Raw genomic sequence first — 27,160 nt, forward strand, 5'->3', positions numbered from 1 at the left:
TGAACACTATGCACGTCAGTGATTTATCCAGAGTACGAATCTATATATTAATTAAATCCAGCTTCAGGTAGTGTTGAATTCTCACATTCACGTTTTCTCAGTGTGCTCCTAAACCGTTTCAGATGTGCGTTACAGTGTATTCCAAATATGTAAAATAAGTGATCAAAAGTAGTCCCTAGAGTGCATTTGTTCAAATTATTTTTTGGAATACATTTATATTGGCAACATCTTTTACATAACTTTCTACACTTCTTGCGTACTTTACGAGTGCAGATAAATATCACGCTGTGATCGAGAAGGTTCAGCAGCCATACCTACAATTCGAGAAATGTTGTTAACCAAATTGGATAATCTGATAAACACTCACGCTCTGACCAGTGGGAACGGTGGTGTCTTATAATTGAGCTATCCCCGTGGAGATGCATTGCACTGTGGTTCGGATCCTACTTGAAACTCTTGGTCCAAGCCCGATTGGCATGACAGCATAAAGTGGACTTTTTGACCACGCTCTTGTCATCTCTGCTGTTGGCGAGATGCTGAGTGAACACGAGAGTAGCTTATGCAGGAAATAAAAGGAAAAATTCCTTTGACATAACACACTCCGGAAATCGAACTAAGATCTCCTCTCTGGCAATCAGGCCCCCTACCGATTTGATAACCTTGACTTCGTTTCCTTTCATTGAAGTGTTAGATATGTGTGCTTTACTTTCAGAAGTTTTGATTGTTTTGTTTAGTTGGTTAACGTCGGATTTCAGCCACTTATGGCTAATGGCGACGATGGATGGTTATAAAATCAAATGGATGAAGGGGCAATCGCAAAAATATAATAACAGCACACAACACAAGTCTCACAGAGGATACTGCCAGGGCCATCTTGGACTCCAAACATTAGGACTTTATATTTTCTTAATTAGAAAATCATTAACGACTTGGTGGCCGAGTTCTTTACATGACCAACCTTCGATCTCGTCATTTAGGTGCTCGGGCTCGATTCCCGGCATGGACATGAGCGTTTCTTTTCTTATGGGTGCCCCTCATCAATATCATCTACATGTATAACCATCACTCATCGTCATGGTCGCAATTAACCAAAGGTGGAAGAGGTAATTAAAAAAGCGAACACTATCACTCATACACAAGACTTTTACATTGTTTACTTACACTTTTCCGTGTTTTTTTTACAACTCTCTCTCCTCTCAATAAATCATAGCTTATCTTGAGGTAGTTGACGCGCGATGAATAACTTTTCTACCCGTTTTCTAAACAGCGGTTTCTTTGTTTCGATGAAGATAAAGAACCTTCAGTAAGCTACATTATATGAATCCTTTCCTCTTGTTATCTTCCGGTATACATTATCCCCGCTATCACCTGAGACATCAGGGTCTCTGTGCTTTGCTCGCTTTGCGATAACACTTAAGATAGCTCAAGTTCATTAGTCTATTTGCTGCTCGAGTGGATTCTATATCGAAGGATGGGAAATTAATCCCTTTCCTTAAGTGTTTATTGACCTGGAATCTTCTCAAGGTTTTGTTTCCTGGAGATAAGTGTATTAAATACTTTCACTCTTGTACTATGACCTTATTAATGAACGAATGGCTGCATAACAAAATCTATCTGATCTGTTTTACTTAAACGTCAGGAGCGTATATTCTAGGCTAGCTAGGCTATCTGCGAAGCCTAAAGTCTAGAGAATAAAATACAGGAGGAAAATCGATCAGAAATTCGTCGTTGCCTAGGGGTCCCTAGGGGTCCCTGGTTCGATACCCGGTGGAGGCACATAGTGGTTCGGATCCCACTATAAACTGTAGGTCCAGTCCCGATTAGTCTTACTGTGCACAAAGTGGAGTTAAACCACAAAATCAAACCAAAACCAATCGATCAGAAATTGTAAATAAAATTATTCATATCAGTGAAATGATGATGGTGATTCTGGAGTTGGCAACTTGATTTCTTGTGAGTTGGTAACCTGATTTCCTATGAGTTGGTAACCTGATTTCCTATGAGTTTTCAACCTGATTTCCTATAAGTTGGCAACCTGATTTCCTGTGAGTTGGCAACCTGATTTCTTATGAGTTAGTGAACTTATTTCTACTCATAGCCGGACCACGTGACATAGTGAGATAGGCCAGATCTTGGACTCAGTAGACGCCACTGTTAAATGTACACACAGGTCCGATTTGGGGGGGGGGGCTTGAGGATCTATTGCTCTGAACTGAACATCCATTGGGGGAAATTGCTTTTGTAAAGGACCACAAATGGAATTAGATATTTGATATGTGGTAACAATACAATGAAAAAATTGAAATGTAGCAAGAAATAAACACGCTTCCAAAAGTTAAGCACGCGATGGTAAAATCAACAAAAATGGAAAAGTAAAGCTTTGATTAACACAAAATTGCACATGAAGGTAACAAATGTGTTTATGCATTAAAGAAAACAAGAATTGTGTACAAAGATGAAAAAAATATTTACTTTTCGTAAGTTATATGATGACGTCACATTTGGGTCATTAACATAATGATGCTTAAAGGCAAACAATCAAAACAAAACTTACAGTAATATGGTATGTGACCAAAACAAAACTTACATTAATATGGTATGTGACCACCCCGGACATTCACACAAACTTGACAACGATTTTGCATGCTTTCAATGAGGTGATCAACCATCGCAGATGCGAGCAATGGCCATTCCTCTATTAGGGCAGTTTCCAACTCTCTGAGACTGGCTGGAGGAGATAAACGTGCAGAGACAGCACGCCCGAGGGCATCCCAAAGGTTTTCAATGGGATTAAGGTCGGGGGAATACGCCGACCACTCCATACGAGAAATGCCCTCACTTTCCAGGTACTCGTCAACGATGTTGGCTCGATGGGGACGGGCATTATCGTCCATAAGGAGGAAATCAGGACCAACTGCTGCAGCGTAGAGTCTCACAGTGGGGTCTAGGACTTCATCCCGATACCGCGCAGCCGTCACAGAACCGCCTTTAAGATGTGCAGCTCCGTGCGATATCCCATTGAAATTCCAGCCCACATCATGACGCTGCCACCTCTGAATGCGTGATATTCGATGATGTTCTTGTTCTGATTTCATGTGCCTCGTTTTCTCCAGACCCTTACACGCTTATCATCTGATTCCAGGGCAAATCTGGACTCGTCCGTGAACAGGACGTTGCACCAATCTGAGACAGTCCTGGCTTGGACGGTTAGTGCAACACAAACACGTAGTACTCGGGCGTACGTACAGTCACGGACACAGCCGGCTTGTAACGATTCCATTGAAAGTCAATGTATTCATTACAAGCCGGCAGTGTCCGTGAGTGTACAATCCCTTAATGTGGAGCCTTCGGCGCACAGTACTGGCAGATATTGTCTTACCAAGTGCCGCTGCAACTATGGATGTAACAGTTGTGGAGGTCGCTCGTCGATTCCGCTTGGCTACTATAGCAATGTATCGATCATCAAATGGGGCGGTAACCCTTGGACGACCGGGCACAAGTCTTCGGACAACTGTTTGACTTGTTTGGGATTGTTTCCATAATCGAGAAATTACCGAATGACCAACGCCAAATAAAATAGCGACATCTTTGATTGACTGTCCTGCTTCAATGCGTCCGACAGCACGCCAGCGCTCACTATCTGTTATTCGTCTTCTTTCAGCCGTAGAAACACGAATATTATCAAAAATAATCCTTCAAAAGTTATAAACACTTCGTATCAGCTTTTAAATGTGTGATGATTCTTGCACGAAATCCTCGCTTTTATGTTATTTCAAGAGCACTGATTAAGTACCTAGATACAGATGATTCACTCTCTACTTACAAAAAGGAAGCTACACATAAAAACTGTCATCTACATCCGCAGCGATTTGCAGCCACTCAAATTCAAATACGCTTTCGAATATTTGCATTGCGTGCTTTACTTTTGGAAGGCAGTGTGTATCTAAATGATATACTACATTTCAATCATCAGGCATAACTTGACCTAAATGTTATAACTTAAATTGTATGGGAAATGTAATAAAAAAATATATCTAAATAATATAACTAATCATCAGCCATAACTTGACCTAAATGTTATAACTTAAATTGTATGGGGAACCTAACTTTTTTTTTGGAAACTAAAAGTAATAATCACATAATCGGACGTCGATCAATACTTTCACAAGATATTCAGATGTTGGGGAGCTTCCTCTTTTCCTCGCTCTTTGCCCCCCCCTCCCCTCGTAGCAACGGGGAAAAGTAGTAAACCTGAATGTGTGGGGGATAAGCGCCCTCTTGCCCCCGCCAAGTTACACCTATGCTGCTGCTCTCAGTTACCTGTGCAAGACTGCAAGCTTGCCACAGAACAATATATACGAGAGAGAGAGAGAGAGTGTGTGTAAGCGAACAGCATGCTCCAAGGACGACGATTAGATCACTCAGCAATAGGTTTATCCGTAACAGTGAGTCACACAACATCGCTGGATTCCGTGCTTCTTCTCAGTCTGCTGGTTTCTGCAGCGCCGCCTGGAGTGGTCGAGTCGTTGTGTACAATTCCCCTTGTTCTTGTTCAAGGTAAGTTTTTTATGGATTCATTTTTCTTCAGCTGAAGCGGCAACTACAGAGACATGCCAATGATTATTGGTGCTTTTAGGCGATTGTTATTTTTCATAAGATGAACAAATTGTTTGAAGTAAATCTTGTTGTTGGATGCTGTGACGAGGTTCGCAGTAGGAGCCATGGTAGGCCGCGTCTTCGAATATGACTGGGCGAACTTTAGCGATGGTATCGAGATAAGACGAGGCGAGGCTTCTTTCTCTCTTTTAAGTCTCAAGCGCGTCTCTGGTCTCCAAGTCTATAATATGAACAACATACAGTGCGTCGCAACACAAACTCTATTTTTTTAAAAAAAAGGATCACGTATTTCAGTTGACGCCTTGCCTCGACGCGACGAGTCTTTGAAGAAAAGGAATTTTATCATGAATGTATGCAACCACGCAGCATAAGCTCATAATTAAAACACCGTGACGTAACAGGCAGTGAGGGTCAGTGCCTGGTGACTTCCCAGTTCACAGATTCCCAATTCACAGACTGCCTGAATTCCTTCCCGATTCACCGATCATGACCCCGACAGAGTGTGACACGTGCAGTCTTCTCTTCACGTGCAGAACCTCTTCCCAATTCATAGATTTCACTCCTCCCCTCCCCACTTTAGGTTAGGTTAGGACATTTCTACCTATTAGAGAGAATTATGCAAATTATCATCTGCAAGAATGGAGAAATCTGAGAATCTGGAAGAGTTTCGATAAGACTGCACGTGTCACACACCGTCGGGGTCATGATCGGTGAATCGGGAAGGAGTTCAGGCAGTCTGTGAATTGGGAATTTGTGAATTGGGCATGAATCCAGTGCCTACCTACCGACTGCCGGCCTCATTTCCACCAGAAGTGTAACATCATCCAACCGGTTTCGGTGGGAGTGTGGTCAGCACGACGGTCCCCCAGTCGTTGTTATTGTAGGTTTCATCTGGCTGTGTTACGCTACTCATTCGTAGCTCCCAAATTTTCTCACGCTGGTAAATGCCCAACGGTCCCATACACAGGCCGAAATCTCAGGAGAAAAGCTGTTATGCATCTCCCAGGACACTCGAAGCTGCGGAGCCCAAAGACCGCATGGTCACGGTGCGGGACATGGCTCACAATTGCCACTAATAAATTTACCTTGTAATGACTATAAACTTGTATGTATATTTACATACATACACACACACATACTTACATACAACCCTTTCTGTAAATAATAAGTTGGATATCTGCTTGCTCTTACTGAAGTAATCGCGTAGTAAAGTCAATTTTGTTTATGCATTTTTATATATATATATATATATATATATATAAAATTCACTGAAGTCTCAAACGAGACCGAGAGTTCGAGACACTATGTCTCGGTCTCTGTTTTGGCAAGTCCGTCTTAGTCTTGGTTCAATCCCTAGTGAGCTACAGCAATGTCTCCATGTAAAACGGCCCTTGGGCTAACCAGCCTCTAATCAGCGTGTACCCTGTATCTCGGGGGCAAGCTAGGCTGGGGTGGGGGTCCAATAGAGGGCCAGAGATTGGTGCTGATCACATCACCTCCAGTATGGTCGATATCAATAATGAGTGCTATTTATGCCAATTCAAAATTTATTATATCCACTTGCTCATATGGGTTACTCGGGACTGGACCTACAGTTCAAACTGAGATACGAAATGGCCAAAAGTGGGTGGGGGCAACTGCCCTCCACGCATCCCCCCAATCGCCGCCATTGCTTCTATGTAATGTATTGATTGATTTGGTTTGTTTTACTACACTTTTCTGCCTCTTCTGGCTAATCGCGAAGATGAGGACGGAGTGATGATGTGATGCAATTGATGAGCACTCAGAAAGAATACCCATGCCAGACCGGGATTCGAACCCGGGACCCATGGCGTCGTAATGCGCTGTTCTAACCACTCCGCCATGCAGGTCGGCTTTAATTTATTGTAGTCAATATACTACTAATGGAGTGTGGGTATAAACTGAACATAAACGTCTAACTTGACTAAAAAAACGCAGATTTCAATATTGTGTGAACACATAAGAGAGGGGGGGGGGGTGAAGGTAGAGCTACACAAATTCACAATCGCGGCCGTGGAGGTGATGCGGTCAGAACCACGCTTTGGTTTCCTTTGCGCCCATGGTTGTCCTCAGATACCCATTTTTAGAGACTGGTTGATCCCCCAGAGCCGTTCCCACCTGAAATCATCCACACCGAAAATCAAACTCTAGTCTCCCGCATAGCAGTCAGACGTCCTACCGAAGGATCCACCAACACACCGTGTATCGGTACAGAGACTTTCAAATGTTTATTGATTTTTCTCTACACCAACTCCATCCATGGGCACGCCACTGGGGGGTGACCTTGTACATACAGAGGCACCCAAATGTGAACCCCTCTTCCACGTGGTACACTCTGGACCTGGACATCATAACGAGGCTCTGCGTTCTCTCTTTCACATGTGCTTGATTTTTAGAACTGCTACAACTTTTTTACTTTCGGCTGCCTACGAAAATCATTCTGGCACATATTATCCAGATATGCCAGCTGGACTCTTAGCTGGCATAATCCTCTGGTGCACTTTGTATTGTGTGCTGTCCTTGTGCGTTTGTGATGATTGCCTTTCGATCAGTTTCATCAAAATCATCCTCGTCTTCACAAAAAGTGGTAGGAAAATAAAATATACCAAATCAGTCAGCCAATCTAATATTAAACGCGTGCCTTGTTGATAGGAGAACAGGAAAGGAAGTGCAAGAGCGCTCTAGCCAAGGTCATACACCGAGGTGCCTCGCGTAATCTGTTTCCGAGAGTAACGTTGTCTGTGTTCTATCATAAAAACCCGTCAGGAATCCACAGGATTATAAAAGTATTGATTGAGTGTCTCTGCAAGCACTGCTTCTTTTCAGCTGGACATATTTCAAATTTGTTCGTACAGATAATTGTGGCAATTGGAATTAGACATGATTAGGATGAGTATATGGGCGATACGGATACGATCACTAACAACCTCTAGATCATACAATTTAATATGGAAAAGCAAAGCCCGACATTTTCTCTATAAAGTTTACAATAATTTCATAAGCTTCCTATAAAGAAATTATCGAGGACAGTTCTCTATCACAATATTTTTACACAAAAGTAGATATCTAAATCGATATTTTAGCAATGTACGTGGATATGGAGTACCAAGTACAACATAAAATTATAGTACATTGAAAAATGAGAAGTTTTGCTGGGTTTCGAAAACGTATTAAAAATAAATAGGATAACCTTTTTTTGTAATAAAAACTGATAGTGGTTTGCAAAGAAGAAACTTTATTCCGAATAAATAAATATTTGCAATTAATTATTATTATGTTTCTATTTTTCGAGACTAGACTTTTCACGAGCCGTCTCGTCTCGTGAGCATCACTACTCGCAAGATATAAGATGACATTCTAACCATTAGTGTTTCTTCATCCTAAGAAATTTAAGATGTTTTACAAGTTTATGTCTGTGAAATAATTGATTCCAAAAAGAAATCACACTCATTTCTTGCATTAGATATTCCAGAATTTTTAGTCACGTAAAATAAATGTATTTGTTGTCACAGCGCGGATTCCAACACACACATGTTGGAGCTTCGTTAGTAAAGGGGGAAAGTACTCCCTGGAGAGGGAACTAACACGCATCATTCAGATCGTGCATACGTAATATTCACCATTCACCTACAAGTTCTACTTTATACTGTGATATTTTATATCGCGTTCTCTCTTTCACGTGTGTTTGATTTTAGAACTGCTACAACTTTTTACTTTCTGCTGCCTACGGAAATCATTCTGGCACATATTATCCAGATATCACCTCCAGGAAAGGAAAGGTGGCTCCTATAACTTGAATGGGGAATGACATGTGGAATTCATACGGCTTGTCCTTAACGCTTCTCATGTTTGGATCATCAACCGAGCATTTAGTTTCTGGACATATAGTACATAATGTTATGTAATAATAATAATCCTTTGCGCAACAGCCCTGAAGGGCCTTGGCTTACCTACCGACTGCCGGTCTCCCTCCCACGCTTTCCTTCGTCACCTCTAAGCATGGAGATCTTCAACCAGTATTGGAATAGTCGGGGGGTCAGCCCGACGTATCCCCAGCCGTTATAGTAGGTTTCCGGGACCGGATTACGCTTACTCATTCCAAGCTCCCCAATTTCCTCACGATGGTGGGTTGCCACCGGCCCTATACGTAGGCCGAATAAATTTAATGTTATGTAAAGTAAATCTTAAAAAAAACCTAAACTGCATGCTCAACAGCCCTCTTAAGCGCCAAGGTCTGCAAGAGCGGCTTTTCTTTGGGTGACGCGTGGTCAGAGCATCGACTCCCATCTCCGCTATTTTCTGGCTTTCGAGACCGGAGCCCGCTACTTCTTTTCGCGGAGCTCCCCAATTGTCCTTACGACTCTGGGCAAACACAGAAATTTTGGGGACTCCCACCGGGAATAGAGCCCGGGACGGCTCGCACCAAAGGCGAGAGCGATAACCATTTGGGAGCCCATGTAAAGTAAATCAGGGTGCGATTTAGGGTGGGGTGCTGGGGAATAGTATGTGTGAATAAATGGCCTAATAATGTGGTTATAATGTTGTTAAGTACTGTGAGCAGCGCTTGAAGTGGAAAATGTTAGCCGGGGTATGTTTGGTCAAGCCTTGGGATTAGCTCCTATGGTTTAACGAGACAGCTTGGAGGATGCTTTGCGAAAATTTTGCTATGGGGGGGGGGGGGATACCATTCCCTCCACATCTCCTCCACTTGGAATACTGGTTGTGAGAATGCCTTTTCCTCAATAGGCGAGAGACCGTTACGAACGGACCCCCGGAGCTGAATTAATCACGAAGTTGTGATTGTGAAGTGGAATACAGTACGTATAGTGTAAGATGCAAGGAACATCAGTGGCGGATAAACAACTTTCACTGGTCGCGATAGGCGGGTGACTTTATTTTACCTGTCGCATACGCTGTATTAGATCCAATGATTGATTGATTAATTTGCTTTATTTTACTTTGCTTCTTGTGCCACTTTTGTCCAATTTGCGAAGATGGGGATGTGTGATGATATGATGAAATTGATGAATGGGACACTCGCAAACATCCATACCCAGGCCAGGATTCGAACTCGGGACCCCTGGCATTGTAGCGCGATTTGATAACCACTCCCCCACGGGGGCCGGCGTATTAGATCAAATGAAAGTTTTGGATGCGTCTGGGAATGCGACAATTGCCATATTCTCTTGCGTTAATTATTAGTTTTAGAATTATCGGCGAAGGGTTATCGTTTAATTTTAGGTGTCAAGGGGTCGCCTTTAAACGCCAAAGGAGGAAGGTAACTGTTAAATTCATTGGTGATTATTCTTAGTTTCAGACGAATTGAAGGCCTACCGCCCCCTCCGCCCTCACATTTAATCTTCCTGTGTGTTCCAGTCGACGAATCGGTGGAAGAATAGGCAAGGTAAGGTAAAGTTCCCCGCGCCATGAAGGCACATTTAGGGGATGTGGGGGTAGGGCCCCACATATTCTCGATCTCGGCCATTTTGGAGGTAGTGTGATCAGCACCACGCTCCGGCCGCCTTTACCCCCCCCCCCCAGGGTTGCATCCAAGTACTCATTGATTTGAGGCTGGGTGAACCCCTAATCTCATCCAGTTATGCTTGGATCACCCACCCTTGGAATCGAACCCGGGTCTCACGCGTTGCAGTTAGACGCCCTACCGACTAGACCAGCCATATCAAACTCAATTTGTGAGTAGGGCCGCATAACGTTAATGTCAAAACTCTCTGGGCCACACATCTCGAACCCCAACCACTTAAACTAAGGGTTACTATGACAACATCGTTATATGTTTGAAAAAAAATGTACACAGAGTCCTCATCCTAAGTGCCATAAATGCCATAAATTAGCAACCGCATGGGATGCAAAAACCAGAAGGCTGAATTTCCCCTCCCCCTCCCCTTCATGTACCACCCTGCTTAGAACTGAATGATTACACGATTACATAAGTGGGTGTGTGTGTTGTGTGTGTAATTGTAGTAAAACTATTTTAATTACAATCCCTACTGGTTTTATTGAAATAAAATTAAACTGAAATATTTGTTCGTAGTCTGTGATACTATTTTATATTTGTAAATTGATTTGTACAAACATTTTGGCAAGAAGCCTTCTATGGATAATTCTAGTTTCGTTTCCCAGAGATGTGACACATTTTTTTTAGAAACTAGCTTCTCAATGTCCGCATTGTTTTTTTATGAGCACAGACTCTTAATGCAGACAACAAATGTTTGTCACTCATTCTTTATCGTTGGACTATTTTATTAATCTTCATAATGGAGAACAGCTGTTCACCAAGGCAAGTGCTGCCAAAATCACTAAAATTCCAATAGCAAAATCTCTAATCTGAGGCTACTGCTCTGGGAGATTTGAGAGAGATATAGAAACAACCGCCCCAAGATATTTCTGTTTCAGTACGAATCGCATTGTAATCCAATAAGTTCCATTTGGAGGTCGGGGTCTTGCATTCACAGCATCAAAAGAAAAGGAGCAGAGCAGTGAACAAGAAATTTGCCATTCGCACTCTTTGAAGTCTTGAAACCTCTTTTCAAATTCATCAAGTAGTATTTTTACTTTGGACAAGTATTGACTTAAATGAGGTTCACAGATTGACCGTTGATATTCCTGAAAAGTCGGGAAATGACTAAGTATAAATTATACGTACATGTTACTAACTGAGATGAAGGAAGACTGTACGTTTGCAAAGTGGCCTCCTCTTCCTTAAAAATATCTTCTGTTGTGTTACGGAGAGAAATTATGTCAAGCATATCTTCTGTCACATTTAGATGAGAATCGCGTCCACGAATAAATACAGTTAACTGAGTTACCCCACAGACGTCCGTATACTTTCATCTATTGCGAACGAAAATGCAACAAAACCAACAATTTTCGCCTTCAATTGTTGGTTGCTAACGCTGTCGCGTGCTAAGTCATCAGTCCTCTCCTCAACCTCAACTGTATTTCTGATTTTTTTTAAAAAATTTGTTTTGATTTTTGTTATTTAGAATACCTTTTCTGCCAATTTTAGCTAATAGCGACGATGAGGATGAGTGATAATATCCTGAAATTGATGAAGGGACGCGCACAAAGAACACTCATACCCAGGCTGGGATTTGAACCCGTCCCCTGGTGTCGTAGCACGCTGTGTTAACCACTCCGCTCACTATTCACTTCACAACAAAAGTAGGCAATCTCCCATTTTACTTGAAAAAGTCAACATTCCAGTTCATAAGCTCTGTCAATCAACGTGCTTAGTCGATACCACACCTACACCTTAATAGAATGCAAAAATGTATCTGCGCAGGAAAAATATTTGAATCTTGGAAAGTTAGGTTGAGTCGGGGCTTGTTTTTCGAGATAAGAAGATGAGGGGTAACTACAAATGTATAAATAATATTGCATGCATGAATTGTAGGAAGGGTCAAGGCGCGAGTTTGACATGGCTGGACTAGACCACCGCGGCCCCCCGGTGGAAGAATAGCGGTGTTCGATTATTGATGAGTAGAAGAAGCTATTCATATAATCCCTTTGAACAATAGAAAATCTACTTAGGAGGTTTCTCGATATTCTTCTAGAACAAGGTAGCTGTTCCGAAACATCGCCAAATTCTTTTCTAATACGTATGTTTCTCAAGAGCCTATTGTGGTGGCTTCAGTTTGCTGAGGCTGATTTTCCTAAATATTACTTCTAGAAATTCGCTACGTGCGCATGTGTCGTTATCTGTGGTGTTTTTGTCAAGCAACAATCCATCATGTTGTCCTCTTTTAATACTCCTCGCTAGCATGACAAATAGACTATGCTCTTCTTTCCCAAGGACTTGTCTGAGCAGCATTGAGGATGTGGGTCAGTTTATTTTCACGAAGCAGACCAAGATGGATAGCTGACATGAGGTTCGTGACGTCGACCTGCAGGAAGAAAATTTTGTTGATGCACGATTGTCAAAAGGTGCGACTGTTTCCTTCTTTTCCCGACTGGCGAGCAGGTCCAGCGTAAACTTTCTGTTGTGTCATGAGAAAGACGCAAAGTCTTGTCTTTTTTAAAACGGGCTGGGAATAGTTTCTGGTCCGAACTGGCTGTGTTTGCAAGACTATTCAAGTGTCGCGAATGCACAAAACAAAGTTGGTTTTCGTAATGCCACCCAGTGCATAACTGACAAAAGATTTCGTGAAGTTAATTTCTCGAGTCCTCGTCAAGCGTCAGAAGTCAGAACTGATGTTTCAAAAGACATTGGCAGAACCAAACAATTAGTGCGGTTTAAGTAGCGTGTCCACAAACCCACAAATTATGATGTAAATGTCTCGCGTCAGACGAAACTCATTGTGGTCTTACCAGAAAGTGAAAGCACTCCATGTTGCTCAGTCATTTTAAGTTTTTACTCTCTCAGAAACCGGATAAAGCACAGGGACGTAGGTGGGTTGATAGATGGCCGGGGGCCAAATGTAATATTTTCCCATCGAAACATTAAAAATTAACATACACGCATCAACGAACTATCTTCTATCCCATAGGCGTACGCACGGGGGGGCAAGGGGGCAATTGCCTCCCCTAATCATGGACGTCCGCAGATTTTTTCACGGAGGGAAAATGGTCATTGCCCCTCCCCAACCTCGGACGAATATCCTAGGGAGGCAAGGGGGGGCAAACATTGAGGTAAAATAATGCAAGATTATAGATAGTAGAATCTAAGAGTAGAAGGAAAATGGATACTCAAGCTGGGTAGTTTTCACGTCTTTCTATTATTATTTATTCCAGACGGCCAAGAGCACCTGCAGGGGGTACAAAGGGAAATTGCGCCACTCGATATTAAATTTTATACAAATAAAAATACATTTCGTAAAATTTTCTTGCTCGCTTCGCTAGCAATATCTGCTTTTCTTACAGTCTTCTAAAGTTCAGAGTCGTAGCCAGGGGGCGGCGGGAGTTGTCCCTGGGCACCGAACGATCTAAATGAAAAAATTGTAAAAGAGAATGCCATGGCGCCCCATGAAATATTTTATGCCATATTAAATCAATGTTGTTTTCAGTTTGCAAAAATTTGGATCCAAAAATTTTCTTGCTCGCTTCGCTCGCATTTTTCTTATTTTCTGTAATTCATTGCAATGAATCTAAAACAGTGACATAAAATGAGGTTTATCTTTCCCGACTGAACTTTCATCAAGGTTTTGCCCCCCCCCCTAATCAGAGGGGCTGCTCACGCCTATGTTCTATCCCCTCCGATCTTGGATCAAATATGCAGCATTTTCCCTCCACTTCCCCTAAGCATGCATGGCATTTATTTTCGGAAAAAATGAAAACTTTTTCCACTTTTGCCTAGCTCTGATATTCTGAATTTTTAAAAAAACAATTTCATGTTTCGTCGATTATTATGCTCGTCTAAAAGAGATACACACATCAGTAAACACTTTATTTTGCAGCTCTTGAAATTTCGTATATTATGCCAGGGTCAAACACCAAACATTCTAAACTTTAAACATTTCTAAAAATTTTGAACATTATGAACATTTTTTTTTAGATAATTGATTTTGTTCAATCTTTTTTCTTTTTTGTGTGTGTCAAGCTGGACCAACGGAAACTAAAGCTCTCACCAACACCTTATGGACGCCAGTGTTCACTCAGCTACTTTGTTCCTACACCCCTCCCCCTTTCCGGAAAAATGCCCCAAATTTTAAAATTCTGGGCATATCCCTGGCAGTAAAGCGTTCATAAACGAAATGTTTCTGTTCGTGATTTTATTTTATAATTATTTTTTTTCCTAATGGGACACCGCTAAATATATTCCAATATTTCACTGTGAAAAATAACATGTGCCCCATCAACTTCGCCATAAAAATGTATATGTATTGGCGGATGGGGTGGAAATATTATGGAGGACGTAGTCATATTGCTTTAAAATGCATATGGCAACAGTAAATTCAATATTACTAATTTTCTTGTGAGTTAGAGGCGTCCCCTGAACCAGCCCTGGCCCAAAACCATGGTAACGGTTGAAGTTTTTGCTTGCGATGACGTGTGACCGGCCAAGTGAATGCATCACTTCAATGTAAAGTCACGTGAAATGACAAAACGACAGTGTTGCAGTATGCAGATATTAAACACCAGAACAAGAACAATGTCTAGATGAGGATGTGTACTACAGGCTGTGGAAAAGGAGACGTGATAGACACTAACGCCGTCAAAAGGTTGGGCGGGAACTTTACGTCACATACCATGAAGAAGTAATAGGATCTGTTCTGAGCTGATTATGTCCTTTGCGATTAGTCACTTCATTAAATGATTTACTAAATCTCATCAATTTACATTGTCGAATTTATTATTTGTGTTCTTTTTGGTTTAGGTTCAATATCTTCTCCGTAGAGAAAATTATGCTCATTTCTTTGTTTTCCTTGACCCTGTACATCCAGGGCCATGGAAGTCAGTAATAAGGTGTGTTATATACAGTGTACAGTCATGGAAAAAAGTTCTTCCCCATAAGGCTTTAATAGGAGCAAGTAATGCAGGAGGGTAGGCAACACATATTGCACCCTTCGATGATCGGGTGATTTTGCCTGTCTTAACACCGAGAAATGTGTTCCACGCGAAGGTCAACATGACAGGAAAGCAAAGAGGGTCACGTGACTATTGGTTACGTGGAGTGTTGTGCTTCTCCATGTCCCCAGTTCTTGATCCACATTGCAGAAAAAGTAGAGCTGCATGCAATATATGAAAATAGGTTGTTTTCAACTACACGCTTAATTATGATTTTCCCAATTGTAAATCTATCAGACGTGTCTCCCGATTTAGTCGGGACAGTCTTTTACTTTGAATTCCTGTTTGTCATAGACGTAACTTGACGGGAGCAGAAAGGGCATTAATAATAACTGTTATTGGTAATAGTAATACGATTTCTACATCAAAAATTAGAAAAATTACTGCAATTAGGAAAAATTTTATAGAGAATGGAATTCGTGCTGAGGATTTTGGGTCAAACCCACACTCAAACGGTGATCTTTTTTCTCGGTCTGTAATTATTTTTTTTGATAGTAGTGAAGTGATGAAGTACTTATGATTACATTAATTATTTACTTTATTTTATTATAATCTTTTTAATTGGAAGTTAAGTGTACTTTAAATATACTAAGTAAATAATTATCTACCTCATCAATAAATTGAAATATAAAGGAATAATCATACTACATCTACGAAATGCCAATATCATGCTGCTGCTTCAAATCCGAAGTGATGTGTTGGTGAAAAATGGCATAAGATGTGTCGAGCTAAGCATACTCCTAGGAATGTTGACCCAATAATAACATGTAGTCCGTGAAATCCTGTTGCTATAAAGAATGTGGATCCATATACTGCATCAGCAATAGTAAACGGGGATTCATAATATTCATATGCTTGAAGAATAGTAAAATATACCCCTAATATCAGTGTTAATATAAGTGCTTGCATTGTATGTGAATGGTTTTTTTCTAGTAGCCCATGGTGAGCTCATGTTACTGTTACTCCTGAGGCTAGCAGAATTGCTGTATTTAATAAAGGTACTTGTATTGGATTAAATGGAGTAATCCCCCTTGGTGGTCATAATATTCCTAGTTCAATTGTCGGGGACAAGCTTCTATGGAAAAATGCTCAAAAGAATGATACGAAAAATAGTACTTCTGAAATAATAAATAAAATTATACCCCATCGTAGACCTATTATAACTTGATTTGTGTGTAATCCTTGATATGTTAGTGGCTGTAGGTATTGTTTCATCTGCAGTTATATCAGTTAACATTTCAATAGTTTCCTTCCTAATGGTTAAGTTAGTGATAAACATGTAAATTAGTTCTCGAGAGTGAACGTTTTATCTATTGAACGTGGGATTTTTATACAGCCTGCATGTATTATTTTTTCCTGAAAGCCCGACCCTGTGGCCGAGTGGTTAGCACATCGCGCTGCGACGCCAAGGGTTCCGGGTTCGAATCCCGGTCGGGTATGGTTGTTTGTGAATGTCCATTATCATCCATTTCATCACTCATCCTCATCTTCGCAAATTAGCCAAGAGGCACAAAACGCGAAGTAAAATAAACTAAATCAATCAATCAATCAATCAATTTTTCCTGAAACAAGAAGAAATTCGAAGACGCAAAAAGAGTTGTATAAGAGTAGTTAACAAAAGGAAAAAAGAAGAAGAAAACGAAAATGTAAATGCTGAAATAAATTATGGTAGAGATCGAGTGAATAACATTTTGTCATGGGGCCTCCTCGATGGCGTAGTGATAACGTCGTCGCCTTGTAATCAGTGGATCCCGGGTTTGATACACGGTGGATGCACATAGTGGTTAGTATCCCACTTTAAACTAAAGGTCGAGTCCAGATTAGCATATCTGTGCACCAAACCAAAACTAAGAAAAAAATTGTCACAGTGCAAGAAAATTTCATGTTCAACCAGATACGAAACAAAAGGGAATAATACCGTGCGTCCATTTCGATCTGCAGCCGAGAGATCGGGAGAAGCGTGGCGGGCGGCGCTGACGGAGATGCCGACATTTGCGGCCTGTAATGCCCGCTTATTTTTATGGACATATACAGACATTTATATAAATATTGCAAAACGAGCACTAACCTGTGTTATATGAGTACGGTTTTAATTTTAGCAGCTTAGTGGCTGTATGTGCCGATGATTTTGACACGCCCACCTCTTGTGAAACACGGCGTAGAGGTTTGTTTGGAGATCGTTCTAACGCTGCACCAATATAATCGAGTTTTGCTTCGGTTATAATCCGTCGTTTTTGCTTAGGTGTTTTAAAATTTAACGATCCAGTTTCTCGTAATTTAAGGACAAGATGTCTAACCGTATTTCTGTGTGGAGTTGAAACGCCTGGGAATTTCTGTACAAATTGCCTACACACGTCTCGACACGAGTCTGTTTTCACGTACGTGTCATACATAAAAAAATCTTTGTTCTAACGTGAACCTTGCGGCTGGCATTCCAATCGTCTCACTGACACAACACACATACACACTGCAATAACACAAACAAGTAACTGCAAGTAACCAAGAATAACACTCTTGCGCACAGTACGAAATTAACACGCTTTTGGTTTACATTGCTCGCCACTATATTCACAACTCTGTCTTCATCTAGTCGCGAAGGAACAAAAAAATCGAGCTCGGAGATTTCGGATTGCAAGGAAGCTCACGAACTCCATTCACTTTTAACGGTTTCGTCTGCAGCGTAATCTTGAAACAGTGTTGCACATTCGAAACCTCCAAACGATTCCCATCGCCACAAAACTCTTTCAAGCATATAAACTTAAGCAGGACGTTACTGGTCAAAACTATGATTAAAATGCTTTATTATCAGTGGCTCTTAACATCGTTTCTATAGCGTATTTATTTGTGTATATAAGAGCAGAACTTGGATGAATTACAGAATAACTTTTGTGTGTTATAACACAGGTTAGTGCTCGTTTTGCAATATTTATATAAATGTCTGCATATGTCCATAAAAATAAGCGGGCATTACAGGCCGCAAATGTCGGCATCTCCGTCAGCGCCGCCCGCCACGCTTCTCCCGATCTCTCGGCTGCAGATCGAAATGGACGCACTGTATATTGCAGATTGGAGTTCACATCTGTAGCATCTAACCAGCACAATTATGAATCGCAACATATCGTATCAGATCCATTTTTATTATACATGTATGATAATATAAGAGAAGTAGAGGAAAGAGAAAACCAAGCGAAACACGGACGCCTTCTCCAGAATTTCAAATCTCGTTACATAAGGTTCTGGGTTGGAGTCTAGAACAGGCATGACTTTCTTGTTCTTGCCCTTTTATCTGCTTCATTTCATCATAATTCATCGTTATGGTTTACCTGCAGGGGAAGAATAATGACAATAATTGTCAATACAAAGCCAATGACAAACAGAACAACTCGATTACGGAGGTGCCAAGAAGAAACGAGACATCGTAGCACCCAGCTATTTGTTGTGGCTGGGGCACGAGTCATGTGACTCATGCTATCAAAGCTCAATCCTTCCCGAGAACTCAGAATCACCAGGCAAATTTAAGCGAATATTTTGTTATTTGGGTTGCATAAACAACAGGCTTTAAGACGTTACGAAATTCTACGTCCCGTGGCCCAGGTATTTTTTTCTAAGACTGTACACCAGGGCCAGCGCTAGTAATTTTGCCGCCCTGGGAGGTAGCGGCAGATGCCGCTCCCTCTCGAAGCCCTCCCCCCTCCTCCCGTCATTACGTAGCAACGGTAAATTGAAAATTAATATATTCCTAAGTAAAACATCAAACTATAAAATAAATAATTTTATTATACTATTAACCAAAAAAGGATATCTCGCTCGACCACAGTTAAACACTAATTTTATATTAGACTTATTATTATACTTTATGAAAACTCTCTCTTTCTTTTAAATGTATCTTAAATGTAACAAGTATTAGGAAAGAAATGAAGGCTTGACTTCATATGTTTAACGTTGTAGGTCTGTGATGCATGATTGGATTTTTAAAATGTGGGTGATCTAAGGTCTTAATTCTTTCCTGAGTTTTCCCCGCATTAAGCGGCTCTGGGGTTCACCCAGCCTCAAATGAATGGGTGTACCATGGGGGCAACCCTGGGAGGTAAAGGCGGCCGGAGAGTGGTGCTGATCACATCACCTCTAAAATGGCTGAGATCGAGAATGTGTGTGGGCCTACTCCCACATCCCCTAAACGTGCCTTCATGACATGGTGCTATGTGCACAGGGAACTTTACCTTTGCATGTAATATGCTTCTTCGTATAAAGCTATCTTGCATAAAATAGAAACAAGGGTGTTAGTATATAGTAGATAGTATTTTTATTAGCCTTAATTTCCAAGAAGAACTTTGTTCGCCACTTGCCACGTTTACCGATAAATCCGAAGTTCTACACTCACATTAGGTGCAAAATCATGACTCTTTTTCAGTTTAAGGTCTCCTTTCGTGTAATTGTTTTCTTATAGCCAACAACGCTTTTCGTTCATCTTTTAATTCAGTAGCTTTCATGTGTTAACATTCCGGGAGTATTCAAATAAAGATAAGATTGCATGTCTTTAAGCTTACTAATATCATAAAAGAAATGGAAAATTCACTATGGTGTTTAAGCTGCTCAAATCTTTCTCTTAGAGCTAAAATAATCGTCTACGGCCTGGTAATAAATATCAACTTTGTACCGCTTTAGTGGATCTTCAACAGTTTCATCATACTGAAACTGCTTCTCCTTTCGATTTCGGCCCTGTACAGTATTGCCTATCTTTGGATCATTTATATCTTAATTCGATGCCAATTCTTTCTCATCAACCTGGACTCAAAGGTCGCCCCCACCCCCTGACGCCTCCACGAGTGGAGGGAGGGAAGTCCTACCAGGCTGCCAAGTGGCGTCTAAGAAACTTTGAAATTTTCATCACTCCTGCTTTTTTCAAATCGCCGATATGCTTGCAAGAAATCATCAAATACATCGTAGATTAATATTTTGAAGGCATTTGCTCATTAGCTACATTACGTGGAATAAGAAGTCATACGTACCACATAACTAGTGAGCAAAGAAATGTAAAGCCACACAACTAGTTTGCAATACACCGAGCCTCATGTGCGACCATTTGGACAGTTTTATTGTCGCCAATTATTTGAAGAAGCGCATCATAGACCTCTCCCATTTGACATCTCAACAAAGTTAAGGCATATAGTGCTGATTAAACAATATAAAAAAGTCAAGACAGCGTTTGTAATTCTTCTCCTTCGTGACCCTCACCGCCGGGTATGTGGCAGTCTTGGTCAAGAAGGTGTACAACACTGGGAATTGTGGAGGAGTACCATAGAATTGAATTCGTAGTAGTAGCTGTGGTCATATAGATATCGCAATACTATACTTCACTTCACTGACCTGTAACACTGATCACAAACTTGCATATACACACAAATTTTAAAATTAAATACCAATCTGGCGGACAAAACTATATAGTATCCACATTGTACGAGGGGGTGGGGAGACGATAACAGGGAGTGTATGATACAGGAAATGGTATCTTGGCTCTGTGTAGTCTTTTAAAAAAGGTCGTGTCTGTGTTTGTTCCTTAACGTGCAATGGAAAAATAGATAATTTGGCGTTTGTTTGATTACTCTGCAATCACATGCAGGAGATTCATAACGTGATGTTCTTTTGATTGTATGAAAAAAAATACTGGTGACATTTTGAAGGATTCTATAGAGCAAAAGTTTAAAATGTATTATACAAATTAGTAATAGTATTTTAAATATTTGTGGCAACGTGTTCAATTCACTGAAGTATTCTTAAAAATATATACTACTATGTAAGACCATTACAGACACATTAACATTTATTTCATAGAACGTATAAGCGATATTAAAAAATACAATACTTCTGCAACTCAATTCTGCTTTATGGCCAAGTTACAAAGCAAAAATTAAACCATTAAGCTAAACTCCTACAGCTGATCAAAATCTAATTACGGCTTCGCAGTAACGCAACTTAGCTTTGAACAAAACTTCGTGTATATGTTGTGCTTATAAAATACCGACACGAAAGTTGTATTAATCATTTTACACATCGGTAAGAAGCCACACTTGGTTTCTACTGCAGAAATTAAAGACATCGAAAGGTGGAAAAAATCTGCCCTTGCATGTTGACCTGAGACTGCAGTGGCGTGCCCAGGATTTTCGAAAGGGAGGGGTTACGTACACTATTTTTTGGTAGTCATCCCTCATTTTGCCATCTTTTCCTACATTTGACGTTCTTTCTTTTTAGGAATACTGGGCCAACGGGAAGTGTTATAACCCCCACCAACTCCCCCTTGGGCACGCCACTGCCTGCGAGAATGAAATATTACTTTATGCCAAGTTTGCGTGAATGCAAAGTTGTACAATATTACATTTCACGTTAGGCAGACTTTGATATATTCGCGGAAACATGTTGTGCACTGAAGAAAAAAATACAAGTGCATAGCCTAGTGTAAATATAGCGTACATAAATGCTCATTTGAACTTTTCTTTTCTGGTATACACAGTACATTATGTTCAACGTACTTGGAAGACGTATCTTGTAATAAATAATAATAACAAGTGGCGTGCGGTATCTAGAAAAGTCGGGACCGGGATCGGAAAGAAAAATTCTGTCCCGATCCCGAGCAGTCGGGAAATACGGAATGGTCATTTCAAAACGGTATTAATTCTTTTCTTTTCTACATTGCAAGTGCCTGGAACTTATCGGAAATTGTTAGTTTTCATTCCAGAAATACAAAGACAATCACTTAAGGTGAAAATGACGTGTAGAATTTGAAATTTCCAGAGCGTCGGTAAATTTCGGAAATTTCCCGACTAGTCGAGAAATTGCGAATATTTCCCGTCCCGAATGACGGGATTTAAAAAAAAATCCCGTTCCGATTAATAATATTCTGTCCCGCATAACAATAAGTACCTATCGATATTTATTTTCAATTTGTCTAAAGCCACAAAATGTAAATGGGTGGAAATGCTCATTTGTGTACTCGATTTCGTGTGTTCAGTTTCTGGTATAGTTTTCCTATCTGCATAGTGCAACACTAGAGCATAGATTTGGAATTCATTTCATTGATAAATTCACTTCTTACCGTCGTTTCGTCATCACGAGTAAACAACGGATTGGCCCAACCTATACTTCTAATAACCTTGCCCTGAACCCCTTCTTACGTTTGTGAAGTGTGTGCTTCTCTTTCTCAGTCAAAATAAATCCTAATGGAAAGTATATAAATATTTAAGATACTTTTGATATTTACTAATGCAATGGTTGACCACGACTAGAATTTTATGGTTTAATTTTGATTTGTATAAAATACATGAGGATTGATATCCGGTGAGTTCGGATTGGGGGAAAGTAGATCACGACGCAAGCGGATGTGGTGAGCAGACGACAGAGACAATCGATATTTAGGTGCTTCTGCTGTTTTTTTGGCTGAAAGGTGCTCCTGCAAAATATACGCAATGTGAAGTGAACACAAGTTGTAATTTATAGCCTAGCAGAAGAGTAGAAAGTTCTGTTGTTATTTTAGTTCGAAGAGCTGTAAATGCCAAATTGTTTTTATATAAAATCTAGTTGGGCTACTGCATTGAGAAAAGCGGAAAAGCAGACGATGCCTACCTAGGATTAAGAGCAGCTGCAAAGATTTATCAATGGACTTAATTAGTCTGACTGTAAACACATACACCTTTAACAAAATAGTGTGTGAGTAAATACTACACCTAAATTGTTAGTATTAAGAAATAACAATTATAAAAATAGATGTAGCGTACATATAATTCGTATGATTGAAGACTTTGAGAATGGTGGCTAAAAATAGACTACGGAACCCCTAATTAAATATAAGAATGAATGCAGACAAGAGATGCGATTTTGTTGGTAATACCGCCAAGTATGAACTTGTACTTAACGGACCGAAATATTGCCAGGACCGAGTAGTGATATAATTAAAAAAAATAATGTAATTCTTCAAAAGTGTTTTTTTTATAGACCATGAAGATAAGGTGTTTCTCTAATGCCATAATCTTTAGTAGATAATCTGAGTAGATAGTCCGGTGTAGTATCGAATTTCACGTTGACACGCGAGATGTAGGAGGACGGTGTCGTACCCCATTATCCAAAATGCTGATTCTAGAATATCAAGTTGATCCTCACACAAATTCAATAAAAGGTACATGCAACATGTAAAGCTTTTATAATCTAGAAAATCTGCAATACATGATATTACGTTATTGACATTTTATGACAAATATACAAGTTTGTTACGTTCGTTGAAAGATATTCGTTCAGTTATATTTATTGTGAAAATGTATTTTTACTTTTAAGGTGCCAAAACATATCATAGGCCTAATTTAGTACTTTTGTTCCCTATCCACAGATGTTCTAATATTGGATCCAGTATATCAAAAGTAACCACAGGTAGAAAGATCTTCAGGTTGTAGTTTGTGAAAGTAAGTTATATGTTCATATTTTAATTAGTTTTTGTAATTTGTAGGTGATTATTATTACATTCAATAGTGATAACAATTTAAAACATTGCAATATTGTGTTATTCACGTTTCTCTGAAGACAACCAAGTCAAGGGTTTCTTATCCCTGATATACAGTTTCTATCCATGTAGAAGAATGATATGATGAAATCCTAAAAAATGTGATTATCATACATGTTAATCCCTGTTTGTAAGCTGATTTTAGTTCAAGTTTAAGTAATAATAAATAGTCCATTTTCCAACCAGTGGTGACATAGCTGTGTTAATTCTGGAATTTCTAACATGAGTCTATACACAGTTGAATTTGGACTTATGGCCTAACGACCAAAGTTCCTTTTGTTTTATTGCGATTTCATCATGCTACGAATGCAATTTTTACATGGTTCAATTTCGATTTACACATACTGCGGAGTTTTAGCGATCACTCAAGATTTTGTTCAATGTATGCTTTCTTGGTTAGGTTAGGTTCTCTTAGCATTAAAATAAAGTCCCGAAATGCATTCTACTAAGGTTACGATTTACTTCTACATTCATTCCCACTTGTCTACGATATTTACTGTCGCTTGTCAATGGAGAATACCTTGTCCATGGGAAGCACACATGCTTGCGTAAGGTAATCTTTATAAGTTTTTTCCCATCATAAATAACTTATTTTTTGAATCCAAACAGTGCTCATTAAGGTTCAAATTTCGTGTGACAATGATTTCCAAAATTCTACGATGTTTAGTCTTTCTGTTAGAAGAATTTGAAAAAAATCATAAAATGATTGGAATAGTTATCTTTGCCTAATCGTAAAGACATAAATGCTAATACACTGCCTGACAAAAAAATTTAAGCACCCAGAAGGAGTGGTTGGACGTGAATGAAACTACATATGCTGAGAGTCCATGTACCTTTATTGAACTGATTACAATATAGGATGCAAGAGTCAAGCCCGTTGGCAGTTACAGGTGGAATGGTGGCGCCAGGTCAGTAGGGTGTCGCACCCCCTCTGGCCGCAATGCATGCCCTTATGCGGTTCGGAATAGTGTCAAACAGCCTTTGGATCCTCTCCTGAGGCACGTTCGTCTACAGGTGTTGCAGCTGTCCCTCCAGTTCCCGCAGGTTGGCACTAGGACGGAGTCCCCGTACAATGTCATCCCACACATGTTCAATGACGGAGAGGTCCGGGGATCGTGCTGGCCACGGGAGGACCTCAACATGCTCTAGGCAGTCCATAGACACATGGGCTGTGTGTGGGCGTGCATTATCTTGTTGGAACACTGTCCCAGGGTGCTGTGCCATAAGGGGTAGGACGTGTGGACGCAGAATGTCTGTGACGTATCGCTGTGCCGTCAAAGTCTGCCGAAGCACTATTAGAGGTGACCTGAACGCATATCCAATGGCTCCCCACACCATGATGCCAGGGGTCACACCTGTGTGTCTCTCCACAATGTAGGCAGGATGTGCCCTCTGCCCTCGACGCCGCCACACCCGCACACGATGGTCATCGGAGGTCATGGAGAAGCGGGACTCATCACTGAACATGATGCGACGCCATTCGTCCTCTGTCCATGCCTCCCGAGCACGGCACCACACCAACCGCAGGTGTCAGTGTTGTGGTGTCAACGGCAACCGGCGCATGGGGCGGTAGGACCCGAATCCGGCGGATGCGAGTCGTCGAGACACTGTGCGGGAACTCACAGGATGTTGTAGAGTGTCCAGTACATGTTCTCGGATGACGGGTGCCGAAGTTGTGGGGTCCCGCACTGCTTGGAGCGCCATATGACGGTCCTCCCTCAGGGTGGTGTTTCTTGGTCAACCTGAACCTGCACGACGTGTATGGGTGCCCTCATGTACCCATTGATTCCAACATCCGGCCACTGTGACATCTGAATGGCCCACATGCCTGGCAATTGCCCGATACGACCAACCCACCTCATGCAGTCCCACAATGCGGCCTCTGTCAAATGCTGTCAATTGCCGGATCGGCTGTCTAACGCGTCTGCGAGTTATCGCCGGTGCTTCGTTTTCCTCTCTGAACTTCGTGCTGCACTGTCTGACTCACAGCAGGTGACTGGTCCCACCTTATCAGCAACAGGAGGTGACGTCACAAATGCCCTCTGGTGGGCGTTCTGCACATTACAGATCCTTGTACATCTAATCATTTACTCATACATCAATGGTATGCAGGTATACCGAAATGGGGTAATCTTCGACCACTCCTTCTGGGTGCTTCACTTTTTTTGTCAGCCAGTGTATTATCATCATGGATATACACATTGTACATCATATGAATTCATTATGTGTGTATGCAACAGTGATAACAAATCTTAACTGTTTTCTGTCCCATATACATGTTTATGTGGAGCAGTCAGTTGTCAACTGTGACCCAGGTAATTGACTAGCCCTACCACCTTTGAAACTAAGCTATGTGCAGATCTGCATTTCCTCTGTCTCAGAGTAGAAATTTCTCTATTTGTAGGCATCACTTGAATAGCTAGGAGTGGACTCACTCACAAAATTTTGCCAGGGTACATTGCTGTACAATCAAATTTTGGCCCAAGTTCATTTTGTTTCATTGCAATTTCATCGTGCTACGTATGCATTATTTACATGGTTCGATTTCGATTTATGTCTGTTAACACATACTGTGGAGTTTTAGCGATTAAACAATATCCCTAAATGCTTTCTACCCTACATGCTTTTATAGTTAGGCGGGTCAGGTTTAGTTACCTTAGCATTAAATAAATCCATAACTGCTTTCTACTAAGGTTCCAATTTACTTCTACATTCATTCCCACTAGTCTGTGATACTTACTGTCACTTCTATCTAATGAGACTGCCTTGTCCATGGGAAGCACACATGCTTGTGTAACGTAATTTTTAAGTTTTTTTTTTCAACATAAATAATTTTCTTTTTTAATCCAAACAGTGCTCATTACTTTAAGGAATGTTCAAATTTTGTATGACAATGATTGCCAAAACTGTCTGATAATTAGTCTTTCTGCTGGAGAATTTGAAAAAATCATAAAACAATCTGAACTCTTACCGAAATTTTTACAAAATAGAAACAAAAGTAGCTGTTCTTTATAGATTCTGGTACGCTGTATTCTGAAATGACATTAGTTTTTGTTCATTGGCCCATTTTATGTTGTGCAGGGGACCATAGCCTAAATCCCATGCTTATTTTTTTGCAATTGCCATAACCTGCAAATCATTAATCGATGCCTGAAATTGCTTGTAAGTGTATAAAATGACATTAACACATTTTTCTTGCATAATATATTAAGACAAAATAATGCAAATGCAGTAGTTTACATGGTGTTCTGGTTTTTCTTGCAAAAATTTTCACCACATTTGACACTTATTTTGTAAAGAACACTTGGGATATTGTAAATTTCCTACCATATGAATTTAATATTTTCGTTAACATTCTGGTAGAAGCAGTATTCTATGGATACCGCTGTAACATTTGCTATACAAAATGACAGGTGCATTATAAGATGTTATTTCAGTATTATTTTCTCCTAT

General features: G+C 40.5%; 1 protein-coding gene across 8 annotated transcripts in view; it reads left to right on the forward strand.

The window, feature by feature from the left end:
* Positions 1 to 4,439: 4,439 nt before the first annotated feature.
* LOC146001615 (mannosylglucosyl-3-phosphoglycerate phosphatase) overlaps positions 4,440 to 27,160 on the forward strand; it is an 87,471-nt gene continuing 64,750 nt past the window's right edge. For 3 of the 8 annotated variants that reach the window (XM_083139154.1, XM_083139218.1, XM_083139210.1), the window contains exons 1-2: positions 22,562 to 22,863; positions 23,537 to 23,609. The gene's annotated coding sequence lies outside the window, so the exon portion shown is untranslated. Of the gene's footprint in view, positions 4,558 to 22,561; positions 22,864 to 23,310; positions 23,330 to 23,536; positions 23,614 to 27,160 lie in introns of those variants that run through there. The other 5 variants (XM_083139172.1, XM_083139227.1, XM_083139191.1 and 2 more) reach the window with 4 other exon arrangements.

Source organism: Lepisma saccharinum, chromosome 1, assembly GCF_977018435.1.
Source record: "Lepisma saccharinum chromosome 1, izLepSacc3.1, whole genome shotgun sequence".
NCBI classification, from domain to species: Eukaryota; Metazoa; Arthropoda; class Insecta; order Zygentoma; family Lepismatidae; genus Lepisma; species Lepisma saccharinum.